Source organism: Phodopus roborovskii, unplaced genomic scaffold, assembly GCF_943737965.1.
Source record: "Phodopus roborovskii unplaced genomic scaffold, PHOROB, whole genome shotgun sequence".
In the NCBI taxonomy this organism is placed as follows: Eukaryota; Metazoa; Chordata; class Mammalia; order Rodentia; family Cricetidae; genus Phodopus; species Phodopus roborovskii.
Window position 1 is genome coordinate 17,901,048 of NW_026126547.1, and position 16,400 is coordinate 17,917,447.

Sequence of the window (16,400 nt, forward strand, 5' to 3'; positions counted from 1 at the left end):
TCCTGTTCCATGGAAGCTGCTTCATCATTTCTAGTTATCTCTCACCCATCAAACTTTATGCTGTCAGGTGTAAAATTAATTTCACTTTGAATTTCTAAAGATGAACAGAGGAGAACACAGACTTAACAAGAAATTTTAGAAATGGCTATTCTACCTCCTTTAACCCCCCCTTGCCCTACTTGTCAAAAGAAAATGGAAAGACTACTGAACAATATGTGGAGATGGTAAAAAAAAATTCTGCCACCTCTGCTATCAGAGATATTGAAAACCCTTATACATACTAAATCTGCATATAGGAAAATGTGAAAGCCACCATAATTAAAGTTCCATTTGCAATCCTAGGTTGTGTTATGTTGTACCATCCATTTAACTTTATTGTGATTGATCTGCGTCAACTTTAACTATACTCACCAGGAAGTCAATAAATAAAGATCAATAGTTTTTTATTTCTTGAGCTTTTTTATTAGAAAGAATAGATGGTATAAACAACACCAGCAACAAACAGCAGTAATACAGAGGCCCCTTGGTGCTTTCCTTGGTAATACAATGTATTAAGACAAAGCAGATTTAATACTTCCTCTGCTTGATTCCTTACATGTACTGAGTAAATTATGATGTCTATCTCATTGGTCATTTCTTTCAATTTCATTTAAAAATTGGGTGTCTATATTAAAACTCTTTATTATTATTATTATTTTGTCTTATTTACATATTGAATCCAGTTCCCTCTCCCTCTCTTTGTCCCATGCCCTCTGACCCTCCTCCCATCCCATCACCACCCCTACTCCACAGGGAAGGTGATGCCTTCCAGAAGGGATCAACAAAATCTGTCAAGTCATTTGGAGTACAGAGTAGGTCCTCCCTCCTACCTCTAGGCTAAGGGAGTATCCCCCCATGGGGAATGTGCTCCCAAAGTTCTTTTGTGCACCAGGGATAGATCCTGGTTCCACTGTCAGTGGTCCCTTAGACTGCCCAGGCCTTCTAACTGAGACCCATGTCCAGGGGTTCTGAGTCAGTCCAATGCTGGTTTCCCAGCTATCAGTCTGGAAGTCCATTAACTCCACCTTGTTGAGGTCAGCTATCTCTGTGGGATTATGTAGCCTGGTCTTGAACCCATTTTCTTATCACTCCTTCCTCTCTGCATTTGGATTCCAGGCATTCAGCTTAGTGTTTAGCTGTGGGTGTCTCTTTCTGTTTCCATCAGCTACTAGATGAGTGCTCTATGATGGCATATAAGTTAGTCATCAATCTTATTATCAGGGAAGGGCATTTAAGGAAAACTCTTAATAAAAAAGCAGGAGATATTATTATGCATTATGGAGAACTACCACATTCATAAAGAACCTCACCTAACAGAAGACATTGCACAAAAGTGTTAAAAGACAGAAATGAATAAAGCATGATGAATAAAGAAATGGACAGAACAACAAGGCAAAGACTTTAGGGAGACTGAAGGAGAACACAGCGCATAAAGAACATGGAGAAAGTCAGGAGAAAGAGGCAGTAGGCAAAAGATGACCACAGAGAAAGAAGAATGGTCTTGTGCAAATGCTGATTGAATGAGAAGATAGATTTGGTTTCAAAAACAGTGCTACTCCATAGGCCAACACAAATGACTTCTGAAGATAGAGAGGATGTGAAGAATAAGGCTTTGCATGCATGATCCTCTGAATTCATGTTGTGCAGGGTGTTCTCCAGGCTGTGGTGCCCATGCATGACTGACAGTACAAGGCAGATCCTGAAAGTTCATGCCAGGGTGCATAGGTTGAGAGCATGCCTCCTTGCACAGTGTTGGTGAAATGGGAATTTTGGAAACCAATCTGTCAATATGCATTCAAAAGACTCTTTAATCTCAGCAATCATTTTCTAGGCTACTGTCTTAATAAATCTCAACACACAAGAATTCAATACAAATGCATTTAATGGTCTACTGTTTAATGCTGTTTTTTAAAAAGAGAAATAGTTACCTAGCAGATATAGAAATGACTGAAGGTACTCACCAAGATGCAATTTCTATTATCTAAATCCAGTTGATTTAGAGAGTGTCCATGTTTTTAGTACTAAAAGTATATTTTATATACACAAACATTCATGCATATGCATACATTTATATGCATAGTTATCCTACCTATTGTAAAACAAAGAAATATTAAATCCTCCCACAATTAATTAAATGTTCATAAGTCAATTAAATATCTGCTAGAGAGCAAAAATAGAAAGGGATATTTGTCACTGAGGCTGTTTGGTACAGGAAGTTTTTTGGGTAGCCTAAAGTGTCTAGCTTATAAGTAACTATTATTAGTGTCATGTCAACTAATGCTTGATGTGTATATATATATATCATCAGAAGAAGTATGGTTGCAAAAGACATGGGTGAAATAAACCCATTTATATACAGGCTTTCATACAGAATACAGTATGGTTAGATAGATAGCAATAAATTGAAGGTAAGTATATGAGTGTGTTGTTTCCTCAGTGACTTATATGTGCATTTTCTGGGATTCTGTTGCTCAATAGACATGTTTATTGCTAAAGCTACTGAATACCTGATACTTCCCTAAGCTACTTTTATTTACTTTCATCTATTTCATGTTGTTCTACTGAGAGTATACCACTGTGTAGTCCAGGTTGGCCTTAAACCTGCAATCCTCCTTTCTAGGTCTCACAGGTGCTGGTAATACAGATATGCGCTACCATGACTGGCTATTTACTTCCTTATTTTGGGTCTGAGTAAAGAGTAATAAGTGCTTAGATGCTTGAGGGCAAGTGTTGTGTTTTCCCATATTTATATTGATCAAAGTGTGTGACAAACATGTTGCTTCACTTGTGACCTGGATTCAGTCAATGTCTCTACTCACTGACAGAATACACAACTTTAATGGATGTGTAGCTGGAGATGCCTTGGCTTCTTCTCACTGGCAGACACAGCTTGGCTCTTTCCAGTGGGCATAAAGTACACAGTTAATGGGAATTTTCCCGACATTTTATAGAGAACACATTCTGTGAGAATATACAAGTGGAAATGTTCTGAGAGGATTATTGGCATACCCCTGTTTTCAGAAGGGGAACGCAGGTGCTACAGAAATTAAAAATCAAAAGTCTGTAACTGAAATGCCAGCACAATCATTTACTATGGCATTACATGTTCTGGGTAATGCTGGTCTTTTTTTGTGTTGTTGACCCTGTCTCTTATCTTCAGTTTTTAGTTCCCATATATAAATGAAGCATCTCCCTGGAAAAGCTGGATATATTTGCCCATGGGTTTATCACTCATGTTTATATAGGTTATAAATCCTTCTCAGAAATTACAAGAATACATTGCTCTGCTTTTCCTAAGCTGTTTGTTTTTGCTATTACTTTACATATTGTTCTGTGTGTCCAAGATACCAGAGATCTGTGCATTTGGCTCAGCAAATGTCCCCTCTACATTTCCTATATTAATGTTGAATACCACAGTTCATAAACTGTAGCAAAACTAACATTCTACCCCATGTCAGGTTTTTAACCATCCCTCTGAGTCAAGTATTTAACCTTGAACAAATATCTAAGGCACTGCCTTCATACAATGAAATATAACTTTGTGAAGGATTGGATTTCTCAGTACCTAAATTAGGGAAAAATAAAAAAGAAGAAGAAAGGAAATAAAAGAAATAAAATATCTATAAATCTCCATGCTAGAAAATTGCTGGGAGAGTCTACTGAATCTTGGAGATGAAGGTATCTTATAAAGTTTCTAATAGTGTATGCAATAATTAAAAACAAGTGTTGATTTGATCAGTGTTAATTGCTTTAGTTCATGTCTCTATAATTAACAATGATAAAAGAAATAGGTTATCTTCTCTGGGATCTTAGATTCAAATTTATTTAAAAGGTCTTTGATTGATAACATTCAAATATCCTGACTGTCCCAAGGTTTCCCATCATCTGAGACTACATTTCCATTGAGATTTCCTGATAAAATGACTCAGCCTAATGTCACAAATGGGAAAGGACCTCAATCCCCAAATAGTACATTTGGGAAGGGAAGACCTACTTTCTGTCTACTGCCATGGAGAGTTTTCCTGTGTGCAGCTTCCTCGGACTCCTCTTTCCTGGACCACTTCATACATGTATGGATCTTACTCTCAATTTCTTTTGCTTCCTCCCAAAGACCATCCATGTAGAGTGATTGCATGCGGGAAACTTGAACCTTTTCATGTTTGGATAAGTTAGAAAAGTTCACATCATCATAAGAGAAATATGCAAGTAAAAACTATATTCTTTAAGCTTTAAGTCTTGTGGCCATCCTTGTCTCTTATTCCAGGTGACTCCCCATCAGTCATTTGCTCCTTAGACAATGAAGCAAAAAGTGTAGACACCTAATTTTCTTAACTATCACTGTAAAAGTCTAATTTTATGGCCATTTTTATTATGCAGAATGATATTATTCCTTTCTTTTAATTATTTTCAATAATAGGTCCAAAGGATTTTGCCTTTCTTCAGAGTTAGGGCTCCTCAGAGTATTTTTCCAACAAAAAGAGTTATCTTCCCGTAAATCTAACTTCCTTAGCAATTAATAGATTTTTAATTGTTTTAAACTTTTCAGGGTTCCAATTCTTTAGGCAGGCTAGTAAGTCAATGGTTTTGGTAGGAGGATCTCACTAAAGGTACAACATTTTTACTTCACATGGGAGTATGGAAAACTTTCCGATGTGTGTGAAGTCTTGTCTCTGTATAAAAACATCAGGCAATATGGTAAGTGGTAGATCAGGCATGGGATATGGGCATCTATTTCTCCCACAAGTCTCTGAGATTGCATTTGTAGTCAGTCCCAGTAGTCAGCCCCAATATGAAAAGCAGTTTCTCCAAAGCCATGTCAGGTCACCAGAATTCTACAGATAGCTGTCTTTTGGAAAACACGGTCACACAGATGGAATAGCCAGGGATTTTAATAAAACCATCTGCCCAGCACAGGCAACTGTGCTTAGAAAGTGACAAAGAGTATCATTTTAATTTCCATGTATTATAATTGTTTGTGATAGAGAGATGTGTTGTAATTGTACATATATTCACCTGTATGTGTGCATTTGCAGATGAAGGTTCAAGGTCTATGTCAGGTCCTCCTCTGTTTTTCATCACCCTATTTTCTGAGATAGGTTCTTGTCCTGAACCTAGAGCCCACTGACTGGCTAGACTAGATGAGAATGAGTTTAAGAGATTAATTTGTCTTGCACCCCCAGTGGTAGATTACAGATACATACTTTCACATATGGCTTGTACAAGGGTGCGAATGACCTGAACTCTGGTATACATGCTTTCATGATAGGCCCTTTACTGACTGAGTCATCTTGTTTTATTATATGCAACATAATATTTTAAAGTATATATTCATTATGAAATATGTTATCAATGTGGGAGTGAAGCCTCTAAAAATCAAAAATGGAAGTACCATAGGACTCATCAATCTCACCTGCTGGTTGACTTACAGTAATCATATCAATAGGTGGAAAAGACATTTATAGCACATGTTTGTTGCAGCAGTACACAAAGTCAAGGAATCAACCCAAGGAAACCCCAGGAAAAACATAGGGAAAGTATGAGATACAAAAATAGTAAAATACTATTTAGTCATAAAATGAATGAAACCTTGTCATTGCAACCTCATGTATGAATCAGAATGATATGATGTTAAGTGAACAAGGCCAGGGAAGCATAGTTATATTTTTGAGAGCATACTATTCTGTGGGTCCAGAACACAGTTCTAAAATTGTGCATATTATATATTTTTATTCTTTTTTTCCAGATGCTTCGATTTTCCCAGGGCCAAATAGTTAAAAAAAAAAAAAGTAGTATTGTGTAAAATGCATTTTCTACACAGTTCTCCATCCTTCTTTCATTTGTTTCAGAACTTGACATTACTCATGCCCATGTTCCCTTCAATAATGGGACCTACTACCAAGAGATGTTCCAGAATACAGGGTTTGAGAAGGTACAACTATCACCTCCAACACACAACTTAAAGGTTGACCATGCCCTACTTCTCTTGAGAACCATTTAGGAACTTGCCATTCATAAATATGTCCAACCCCTTTTAAAATCCATTTATATTTCCTGCTTGAATCACCTTTTAGGATAATGAGGTCCCCTATTTTATTACCTCTACATGAATTAATCTTCTCTTTCATTTGTCCTTAGCTGACCTTCTCATTTGCCCCAGGCTAATGGACCCTTAACCATCCTTAAGTAGTCCATCTAAAATGGCAGAAGATTTAGACTATGAACATGATTGGACCTACAGATTCAGTGTTCTTTGGCAAACAGTAAATGTTGAGTGTGGTTGCAACTGGTTATATGTCCTTTTCTACTTAAATATAGATGTCAAATACATTTGAAAGCTGAGGACCAAACAGAGATACTCTCAGTAGCTTGACTTGCGTTAGCTGTAGCCCTGTACTCAGCTTATCTCCTAACATATGTTGGAGTCTCTGTCCATGGAAATCCTTAAAATTGTAGCATCATATCAAACAAAACTTCAGGGAGGGATAATCCGAGCTTCAGGGAACCATAGAGGTTAAATAAGGACATAATTTTAAAGACACCACATTGCAGAAAAAAACATAGGGAGGCTGAATTCAGAAACGGGAAAAGATGCTAGATCTTCCCTGGGAAGAGTACACATAGCAATCACAGAACAAGGAGCTAACCTCATTATTGGAATTGGCACATAAAATCAAGCTGATTTCTAGGCAAGGAACTTTTCTTATCCTTGTGAAAAAAAATCAATATGTATTTTGGCCTGAAGAAAATATCCTCAAACTCTACTGAAGAAAAGCAATAACCTCCTTGTTCTGTATGTACCTCATTTACTGAGGTACAGCAATACACCGAGGAGGACACATGGTTAATGTTTTCTGTAGCTATTCTCTCATTCTGCTGTATGTCAGACTCATTTGTTTCTTTTTTGGCAAATCATTATCTTAATGTCTTAGTCTGGCTTCATAAGTCTATAGTCCCTTTTGGTAGTAATAGTGGTTTCCTCTAAGAATTTCTATTGATCAGCACAATTTTGACATGCTACATTTATGAAGTGGGCTGGTTTGCCCCTCCTTAAGCAAGATGGTAGTTCCCTGCTCTCACCATATTGGTCTTGAATGCTGTATGGACTTCTGATTGGCTTAGTGCAATATAGCTCAGCAATTCTAGAGTCTGGTGATCTTCCAGCCTCAGCCTTCTGAGTACCAGGGTAACAGCCTTGGCCAAACTGCTGTCTAACTATCTGCCTTCACACCCATAGACAAATGCTACTCTCATCCTTAATCAGAGAAGCTTCTTTCTGTCATGACTACCAGTTAGTTCATATCAAGCCAAGACCCATATCAAGCCAAGATGATTAGAATAAATGCTTTGTGCTCATCCCTAAATAGAACATTTATATAACCCCATTATTAGGTATGGAGCATATTACAGAGAAGAAGGCAGATGTTAAGAGACTGAAGATAGGGAGAAGAATTGAAATGCTATCTTCAGGGCATGTCATGGACATTGCAAGTATGCTCTCACAGCGTCTGCATTTGCATGCACTGCACCTGCATAAGGCTGAGCCTGGCAATAGCCACAGATCGGGGAGACTCATAGGGCTCTATTTCTTCCTGCTGAACTATTGATGACTGAGGGATTCTAGAGGAGGGATAGCCAATGTCTCCAGCTGTGCATCAAATGCTGAATTCACCAGACTCCAGTAGATAGTTCCAAACTTATAGGTTAAAACAGGGTGTCCCAAAGCAAAACAAGATTGTGAATGTAGGAAAGGGATCTGTAGGAGAGAAGGAGGGATGACATGGGTGGAGGAAGATACACTATATACGTGTATGAAATTATCTAAGAACAAATTTAATCAACCAAAAATCACTATTATTTATTTTAAAACTTCAATGTTAAATTAGTCTCCAAGTCCTTCTCTTATTTAGGATACAATCATCTGTGGTCTTCACCAGTTTAAAAGAAGACAGAGATGCAGGGTCAGAAACAGTTCATAAAACAGCTATGTGATGAAATAGCTTCTCTTCCCTAAGCTATCCGGGACTGCTAGACTTGGTAAATACTACACAGTTTTAGTCAGTATTACGTAAATGGCAAGACAGGCAGTATTCTGCCCACCACCCTGAAAACTCATCACTGTGCATTATACATGTCATTCTGTTGCTGTGATGATATTTTGACCAAAGACAACTTAGAGGGGAAAAGGGCTTATTTGTCTTACACTTCAAAGTTACAATCTGTCATTGATGGAAACCAGGGCAGGAACTCAAGAAGAAACTCTAACAGAAACTCTGACTGAGCACTGCTTACTAGCTCTCTCACTGGTTGATGTTCAGCTAGCTTTCTTACAAAGCTCAGAGCCACCTGCCTAGGGACAGCTCTGCCTATAGTGGTCTGGGCCTTCATACATCAGTCATCAATCAAGGCAATTTCTCACAGACATGGCTGGCTACAAGCCAGTCTCATATGGGTCATCCCTCAGTTGAAGACTCCCTCAAATGAATCTAGGCTATGTCAAATTGATAATGAGAATAGCAGCCAGTTTGAAAGATTTTCCTATTAATTGAGGGAAAGAGAGGCTAATAGACAAATATCTTCCCAGTTGAACTATTTCTGACTGGCCTCTTATTTTCTGAGTATTTGTATTTGGTATTAGGCACTGTGCAGTTTATCAATGTAACAATGAAACAGAAAGATGAAGTCACACCCTTCCCTACTTGTGGAAGTGAACATATTTAGGCATCTGGTTGGGGTGTGTGGCCCCCTCTGCTTGCTGTCTGTACTGACATCCACAGAGCTCTGCCCAAGATTATAAATCTTCATACAGACTTGCTAGAAATGACTAAAAACAAACTTAACCTGTATTAGATATAGCTCCCTTAAGCAACAAATCGAATCCATCATTCCAGCTAGCAGTTGAATCTGTTCATTGTCCTCAATGGTTATCAAAATATAGAAAAAATCTGCCTAAAACAAAGCCTTCACGGATGTTAACCTCCAGGAGTCTGAGCACTGTTTACATAGAGAAGAGTGTGTATCAGTCATTGATGATACTCAGGAGCATTTGGGACCAACAAGCGCTGAGTCATTTTCGAACTAACCAAGTAGTACAGGCAGTTATCACCCCAATACATTATTTATCGCCAGGGCCTCCTGATGCCAGTGCTTACTGCGGAACCCTCCTGTGATATTGAAGGCCAAAGCAGCGCCTCTCCCTAACAACGGTGTTGTATCTTTGGCAACTCGAGCAGGGACTCAGAAAATCAATACCACTTCATGAGCCAGGTCTTAGTTTCTCTTTTTACGAGGATTCTGTCAATGCAAGGGGCCATTACTGTACTTTAAAGGCATGATATAAAATTGCTTCAACAAGATATAAGACACACCGTTTGCAAGAACCTGGTGAGAGTATTTTAGTCAGAGTTAAATAGTTTCATCACATAATTACTTCTATTGGCAAAGCTCCAGCTGAAAGCGCTCCTGGAGGTGTGTGCTTTCTGTCACGGGTGGGAACTGTCAGGGAGGTCTGAGGACTGGATTTGGGCTGTTCGGAACACGGTAAAACTGTTAAAATAGAGACAGCCTAGCATTTGATGTCATTGACAGGGAAACCACAACAGTGTTGAGTTGCTCGTTTCCCCTTCTTTTTTCTTTCTTTCTTTCTTTCTTTCTTTCTTTCTTTCTTTCTTTCTTTCTTTTTTTTTCTTTTCTCCAACTAAGTGGTCTGAAAGTTGCTTTAGTTTTAGGGTTATAAGATATTTCACCCTGATTTGTAGTCTGGTAACTCATTTTCTAAGGACTGTTTAGAATTTACTCAGGGAGAAAAGGAAACCCTGTTGGTTTCTCTAACTGATTCTCATTATATGACAAAATTTAACTCATATGTTTTATGAGGTTTTATGTGTTCCACTAAAACCATTAGCTAGTTGTCTCCTCATGATAAAATTTAATCACTTATATAATACCTTAAAAGCTATGACAATTTTGTACCTATTTTAGTTTTCTTTCATTTAAAATATGTGGCTGTTATTAAAAGGAAAAAAGAAAAGAGAAAAAAGAAAAAAAAAACTCTTATGGGGGGAGTGGATCAGAGGTGAGAACCCTCTAGTGGCTGGCCACTTTGCTTCTCTAGTCTTCAGCTTTAACCCCAATATCTGTCTCTGGGTTTTTGTTATTCATGCTACAGTTTTACAGTGATGTTGATGAAGTTACCTAAAAAGGCCTAGAGAAAGGCATGGGTATCCATAGTCTTACATTTTTTTTCTTGTAATTTTGCAAAGATAAGATATTTGTGTGATCTATTTTTGTATAATTTTCAGATCCCCAATGTCACTTTGGTAGTGTAAGTAAATTTATTTTAAAATTTCAGAACACAGTGGCTTTCCTGTTTCACATAGGACAATATATACCTTTCCTTCACATGGTCAGTCAGGGTCAGTCCAGTTTTCATTCATGTTTTGAGAGTAGTTCTTCCAGTTTTGTGTTGGCAGCAAGCCAAAAGTCATGGAACGAAACAAAACAAGAACTAAAGTCTAAATAAGTTGAACAGAAATTAAATTTCATCCCCCTCCTTCCTGTCTATTGTACAGAGTGAGAGCAAACCAAACTAAGGACAAGAGAGACTGAAAATTTCTTTGTGCCCAAGACGGAAAAGATAAAGATGTGGGAAGCTTCTGAATTAGCTCTCTGGCACTGTTATACACAAATAATCCTAAAGTGAGTAAGTTGGTGTGCTAGGATGATCAGAGAATTAGAGCACCAGCTCTTCATTTCCAGCATACCCACTTCAGGAAAATATATTCTGGGTTACAAAATTCCATTAAGAAGACAAAGTTGTGAGAGAAAACAATGGCCAATCCTTGGTGTTACCAGGGCCAGGCCACTGTTCCAGAAGGTTCCAAGGTGTTGTGACACAGAAGCTGAAGGAGTTTTATTCCCTGTGAGTCTCCAAATTCTTTAAAAATCAGATCCTTTGAAATTTAATTTCTGTTTGGTTTCCAACTTTCTTGCCACACCACTTCTCCACACTGCAGCCATGCAGAACAAGTGTGGTTCCTCAAGTCAGCACACCTCACCTCCTACACCAAAAGTTCTTTGTTCTCTATCTGCCCAACTCCTTTTCAAGTCAAAATTCAAGCACTGCCTTGTGCAGCATGCTAGCCCCACTTAGAGTTCTTAACTGCAATAATCAAGAGTTTGCTCTTATGTTCTCTTCCATGTTAGTCTCTTCCTTGGGCAAGGCCATCAGCATTGATGTGTTTGCTTCTGAACACATGAGGAAATGGTGACAAGGAAACATTGCTCTTACTGAAATATTAGGGTTGCTAATGATGTTCTGATGCAGGTGACCTGAAATACAAAGAGGAAAATAAATTCAGGTGACTACAAAGTTTAAAAGTGGAGTAATAAATATCTTATTTATTTATTTATTTATTTAGGTATGGCAGAGATTGTTCACTCGGGAACATATGCCTACATCTCTCTGCAGATCCAAGTGTAGTAATTTTCAATGTTTGTTTAGTAAAGTTGTTTCCATAATTTGGATGAAGTGGGAAAACTCCATGCTCATTATCCTTAAAAGTCACCTTTCCACCTGGGCACTGCAATGGCCAGGCTTTCAAAGGTGTCTGAATGACTTTTCCCCAGAGGGACCAAGCAGAAAGGGGATGCACTTTGTAACACTACAGGGTTACTGACCTTCCATTGTAGCCAATCTACAAATGCCAAAGCCATGAGGATCTCTAAAGAAAAAGCTACTGTTTGAAAACAGATATTTAAAATAGAGGGCCTTGAGAACTGCCCTCTCCCCAGACACACTTGTCTGCAATTCTGAAAAGCACTAAATACAAAACATGAATCATGCCCCTGCCCTCTTTCGTCTTTAAGAGTAGAAACAGAATGCAAAATGAGGTTTCACCAGCTTAAGACTCAAGAGTGAATCCCAGGGAAAAAAATCCTAGAACAAGAGAAGAAGAATGGGCCTAACATTGAAAAAGAAAGGGAGGAAAGGGGGAAGGGAGGGAGGGAGGGAGGAAAAATGTACTAATGCCACTTATGGATTCTAAGAGTCTGGATTTTTGTGAGAGGTATTATGAGCTGAGTGGACTTGATCCATTTGGCAGATAGTGAACTCATCATCATCCTCACAGTTGTATTTTTAATTAACTATTGATAAAGCACAGACATGCTCACAAATGAATAGATTTAGATTTCTGTGTTGGAGGGACTCACAAAAGCCAACTGTTGTCAACATTCCCAATACAGGTGTGTTAAGAGGGAATCTTCATCCATCTGAAAGTTTATCTGAATTGTTTATTCATGCAGTAAATACCTTTAGATGCCACATTGCATCAGAGCACTAAGGATATGGTTTATGGGGACAAAGAAGCACATCAGTATTGAGTGAGTTCCCAGACTGGTGATTTTAAAAGAATGAAGTGAATGACTGGGCCTGGAGATATGTTGTAACATGGAGCATCAAAACCCTGGAATCTTGGGATGATGGAGGTCCTCACAGGATCTATACTTGTTCGGGTGATAACCAACATTTAGAGAGGAGTAAAAAATACCACATCAACAAAGTAACCATCAAAATTGGGTTTTATTCACTGGGAATTTCAGCTGCAGGGCCAGGAGAGGAGGCCACACTGGGAATGTGCTGCTATGAACCTGGAAATGTTCTCATCTGCTCTAAGTTATGAAAAGGGAGGCTTTCCCTGTTCTCAGCCTGGATGGAGCTAGGGATGGCTTGTGTTATGGCAAATGTATTTCCCAGGAGAAAATGTTAATAAGAGAGAATCATTAAGATGCAAATCCTCTCTGAGGAGGAAACAAATGAATGAGGGATGAATGACTAGCACAGAGCCAGTTCTGCAAGGCAGGAGGAGGGGTGGAGAAGGGGGAGAGGCAGGTAGGGAATTTGGGTTCTGTCCTGCTGTGTAATGCAAGCCACAACTTCAGCACCTCACTCATACTATGTAGCTGAGTCAGAACTGTCCCCTTAGGGCAGGCTTTGGCTAGCTTCTACAAAAGCCATATAATAAATATTTACAAGAACAAAAGTTAATGAGATATACATGTGCAACTAAACATTTTTTTTTCAGGCTAACTTCATAAAGAAAATTTTAAAGTGAAAGAAGCAAAAGCTTCAGGGATGACTTGATTTCTCCCAACTATAGGAGTTCTAGGCACTAGGGACTTATTTCAAGACACCCAGGGCACTGTGAATGCTTGAGCCCTTTTTCTACAATTCACAGTGCTGCCTATACTACAGTTCATAGCCCCCTGTGTTCCTTGTGACATCTCTAAATTATTTATAGTGCAGCATGAATGCTGGGTAAATAGTAATTCTATTGTTTACAGAAAAAAAATGGCAAAGAAAAATCTGTTCCGGTCAATGGTTTTCCAAATCATCCCAATACATGGTTGGCAGGAGGTGTAGAGATGGAGGGCTGATACTGTCAAGTCTCCTACTCTTGCCTGAAGCAGCCATGGACAAGACGTGAAGGGAGCAAAGCTACATCCCATAAAATCCTTACAACTACAAGAGAGGAGTCCACAGCCACATTTCTGACCTCTGCCTGACTGTCATTATCTGAGCCCCCAGGACTATTGGCATCAGTATTGCCTGGGAATTAACTAAAAACACAAGTCACCAGCCCCACTCTGATCCTTCTATAGCAGAAACTCTGAGGCTTTGGTTTACCTTCAGTGAGAGAACCAACCTCCTCTACTCATGCAGTACTTTATTAAAGGCAGACTTTCAGGGTGGGAAAAGGGTGAGAGTTTCTCTTTCGTCCAAACAGAAGAGAAGCTTCATGACTGCATGTTAACTTTGCACATCCTCTATGTGTTCTCTTGCTTACTTCATGGCCAGCTTTTGCGAGGTATCAGCTGACACCAATATGGAAGCAATATACCCTTCCTGGATATGAACTGATCATGGAGAGAATTACAGAAAACACTAAGAGAGTTTCTGGTGAAGGAGAAATCTGTGAATGACAAGCTTGGTCTTAATGGAAAACCAATGTGCCTTTCTTCAGCAAATGGCGAGCAGTGGATTAAAAGGCATTAAGCTGCCTCTTAGCCAATTCAAGTATGCATTGAAATTCAAGACTGCATTTAAAATATTAAAATATCCAGTGAGTTTATTACTAGCTCATTTAAGATGGCGACCATGAAAAATTTAGTTTAAGCTACCCAATAAAGTCTCAGGGGATGCTTAAAAACACACAGAGAGATAACTGAATTTTTAAAGGGAGTTCCTCATTAACTTTTCCCCCTCATCTGTTACCATAGCTATTTTCCAGCTGTATAAACAGTCTGGAGAGTATGCCCTGAATGAATTCACCGTTCAGAAAACAACATAATTACAGCCATTCCAGCAAACCAAGTGCCAAAAAAGTTACAAATTAATTGAAGGTTAGCATTGAAAATTAAATCCTAGTCAGCTTGAAGTCATCTTTTAGGCTCCTTCCTACAGAATTAAGTAGGGAATTCACTCCATATCAGCTTGCTTGACAGAGTTCCAAAGATCAGGTGGACAAATGGCCTTCTCGCCAACTACCACTTTCCCGTGATCTGATATTGCTAATTTCAAGAGAAGCCTGCCAATAGTATCTCACAACATGCTGCCTATGATTTATGCAAGATGTGGGAGCACTTTCCTCCTTTCCTCTAAGTATCTAGTGATTAGTAAAATATCAATTCATCTTGCTCTGAACTATTTTGATTGAGGCCATTGTGAGATATTATCAATTTTTCTCTTTATTGTATTTTTAGGCTTGCAAAAAACATTTGTAAAAATAGTACAAAGGATCCATGTACAACTGTTATCCAGATTCCCTAAATGTTAGCATATGTCAAATATTAATTAGTGTTAATAAGATAGGTCAATCATCAAAACCAGGGCATTAACTTTAAAATCTAGCCATTATAAAATTGACAGTTTATCCAATTACACCAGTTGTTTCCTGAATGTCCTTCCACTAGTCTAAGTTTCGTGTAAGGAGGTCCTCCACAGTGCTCAGATTGTGGCGTGCTCCAAGGAGTCAGAGATAATATTAGCCTTTCAAATACCCACAATTCATTATGAAATCAAAATAAAAACAAAAGTTAGACGCTGGAAAATACTCTGAATTGGTACCTCTTTTGGAAAAAAAAAGAAAGAAAGAAGAAATAAACAACGTTGTTTAGACTTGAAAACAAAAACACTTGAATAAAGATGATCTCAACTCAGAGGGTCTTTGCTTCCAAAAAGTAACCATTCATGCCTAAAAGAAACATCTGGGGAATTTATGTGCAGCTTTCAGATTGTCACTTAAACAATGGATGATAAACAGCCAGGGTTCAGAGTGTCACATATTATAGGGATTAGGGGCCACCTGTGAAGTTTACCTGAGGATTTGGAACAAGCAGGCCCTTTCCTGGTGCCAGTTCCAAATCTCCTGATGACAGGGAAGATCTCACCAAACCGCATATTAAATAAAAGTTCAGAAGCTAATTACCATCTGAGGAACTTCTCTTTTTGGACTGCTTTGAAAAAATGTATAGAACATAGACTATGAAGCACTTGGCAGAGAATCAGAGATTTGAGCTCAAGGTATCTGCCACCAACTGTTCTCCATTTACTTCATATCTTTAGTATAGAATTTCATCTCCACAGTTCACTCAAATCGATATTCTCTTGGATTTCTGGACTCTTGGGTTTGAGAGACCATTAGAAGTTTACAGGCCAGCACACTAGCTGACACCTTTAAACACCTAACAGATGTGTGGGGATTTTCAGCTCACCTGAGCTACTAGCTTTAGGAGAGCCTTCTGCACAGAACCTCCACACCCACCCAGATTCACTTCACAGTTCTGACTTTACAAAGACTGATCCAAGGCTTGCCTTCTCCTGTTATTTGGAATAGATCTGTTCATCCATATCTTCTGAAAGAATGTTTCTAAAATGATCTGAAGTGGCCCCAAACTAGTCTTAGGAGGACCAACCATTACCTCAGAAAGACTGGCATTGAATACATGTACATAGGTTACACCACTTTGTCTCTTGCTGGGCTTTCAAGTTACCAGAATTGATCTTTATCAGCTGTGTCACTATACCATTCAGCTTCATTTTTTCCTCAGGTTTGAAAGCCTAAGAATTGGGACTGCTAAGAGTATAAATCTATATTTACTTATTTTAGACCCTCCTTCATTATATTTGACCTATGGTTGCAGCCTTCTGATATCTTTTCAACAATGAAGCAAATGCATGAGTTCTCTATCCTTTCTTGCCACCTACTAATCAGAAAAAATAAGTCATCCTTATCCTTTAGCAAAGTTGCCACTTAAAATAATGGACAGAAATGTGAACCACTGTCAGAAATACAAGTATAGTC